Below are 2,547 nucleotides of genomic sequence, written 5' to 3'. Positions count from 1 at the left end.
GCGACCTTCGATTTTACACGCTTTGCTAAAAAACGAACTTTGTTTTTAGGATACTTTATAATTTTAGAACAACTTTGCAATATAGCTGGTTTCATTGTTTCATTTCTTTGTTTCTTTATCATAACACGGAATTCATAAAAGTACTACAAATCAGCACATAAAATCATAAAACCCAGATTAGTTTTTAGGAAAAATGAACAAAAATAAATATTTATTCATATGTCAAAACATTAGAATTATATATATATATATATATATATACACAATAAAAAAAAACATAAGTTATAAATTTTATTAATAATAATCTTTCACTTTTTTAAACAAAATTAAAATTTCATTTAGAAAATATAACAAGCACTTTTGTTATTATTTTCGGAGTTGACAGAGTCCAGTTTTGGTACGCACACCAATTTAATTCAAGTTAATTCGAAAGTGTGAGTACAAGTAATAAGTACTCGCACTATACTCAACATTCGAATTGATCGCGATGGATTCTTGAGTTACTCTAGTTTACCTTTAAGAATCGAATTTGAGTCCAGGATTCGAGTCGTCGCATCACTACATAATTGAAATTACTTTATAATAGATCTGTTCGTTGCTTGCACTTTTTACACTTATCATTTCTCATTCTTTCTTTTCAACGCCCGAATATATTTATTTCATTTTAAGTGTAAAAATTTTTGAGAATTCCGAACAACGCGAACAGACCTAATAGCTTTCGAAACACTACCAGATTTCCATTTTTTGCGGTAAAAAAAGTTATTTTTTCATAATTTTTATTTTTTCTGCCAGCACACGCTTGCTCATTTTAATTGCCAAATAAAATCGACAGAATCAAATAAATAAAAAGGTGCCAATATAGTCGACGCTGGATTTTGATGCCTAATAATATATTTTATATAAATTTTAAATATATCTTCCAATAACATCAACTGTACAGCGATAATGTGTATCAGTTATTTGAAAGAAACGCAATCATAAACTGAAATAATAATACACAAGTTAAATTGGTCGCCAATTTAATAATGATGCTAATAAACATCTTAAACAACATTGGAAACATAGTTTCTTGAAGTTAAATACTAGTCGTAATAGAATCATTAATAGCTCTCTAGAATCTCTCGGACTTCTGTTTGCTGCGGAAACCTGATAAAAGAAGTATTCGCCAGTAGAAATTACTATTAGACGTTTATAAGCATACAATTCAATATGAATTAAAAGTTCTGTATTTTATTTTAGAATAATGATCCGTTAAATGTACATCTCGTTGCAATTTTCCGTAAAGTGCGAAACAAGTGCAAAAAGATTCCAACTATACACGTAACATTAACGTAAGCGTTTCGCGAATAGTAATAGCAGCAGAGATTAATAAAATTAATAAAATAGTTCAAATCTAATTGCAAGTTGAGTGAACAGTTTAACTAAAAAGCAAAACTTGAGACATATGTGGAAAATATAAGAAAAAAAAAAAGAATCAAAGAAGAAAGAAAAGAAAGTGCTTTAAGTCTTAAAGCACTTTCTTTTCTTCCTAATATTTTAACTTTTTTTCTTGTATTATTATTTTAAAATTTAAGATAACAGCGAAACGGATATCTCGGATGTAGATACATGAAGTTACCAAATGAATGAAGTAACGACGAAGTGAGTATATCGAAATAAGAGGGGGATAACTTCATCCCGGCAGGGAGTTTCAAAAATAAAAGACGGTGACCACGAAAGACATATTTCGGTACGACAAGTCGTAGAGCGAATGAGCATAAAGATATTGTAAGCGGCGTTTTCAATGAGATTTTAAGACGTAAAACTTAAACTTTAAGGAATTAACTAATTAAGGAATTGACTAATCAAGTTTCTTTTCTAAACATTATATTATATATATATATATAGGCTGCACTAGAACTCTCTTTCTCACTTTCAACAAATATCAAATACATATATGTATGTACCTTACTTGAAGTTCGAAAACACTAGTTCAGTTATAGAAAACAAATCTATAGATTAATAGATGATTATTTTTTTCACATTGGACTGTGATTGGTCAATTTTTTATGGCTTAAGGCTTAAGCTTAAGCTTTACTCCTTAAAATTTCATTAGACGATTTTAGTAGACGCCGCTTTATGCGTATGATCGGTTTTGCCGTTCCTCTTGCGAATAATATAAAGATGCAAGGAACCAAATAAGTATCCTCATGCCTCTTCCCGAGATATGTTCCAAGCGAAACAAAATGTCCTCGTGATATCAAAATGATTATTTATTTGTAGAATTATTTATTTTTTCATGTAATATACAAGTAATAAATAAATAGAGAAAGAAGTTTCATCTTATTTCTTATTAATTGTTTCTTTTATTCATTTTGTAAATTAGATGAAAAATATTAACAAAACAGAGAATTTAATCGGATCCAAGCACACCTTTCCCATTGCATTCTGAAAATTACCGTTAAAGGGTTAAAAGTAGAATTACTTTTGATAATTTCGACGATATGAGTTTTGAAAAATGTATTTGTGCAAATAGAAAATAATGAAAATATATTCGTAAATATATTT

This window comes from Trachymyrmex septentrionalis, unplaced genomic scaffold, assembly GCF_001594115.1.
Source record: "Trachymyrmex septentrionalis isolate Tsep2-gDNA-1 unplaced genomic scaffold, Tsep1.0 scaffold6, whole genome shotgun sequence".
In the NCBI taxonomy this organism is placed as follows: domain Eukaryota; kingdom Metazoa; phylum Arthropoda; class Insecta; order Hymenoptera; family Formicidae; genus Trachymyrmex; species Trachymyrmex septentrionalis.
Note: the sequence above shows the minus strand (reverse complement) of the source record.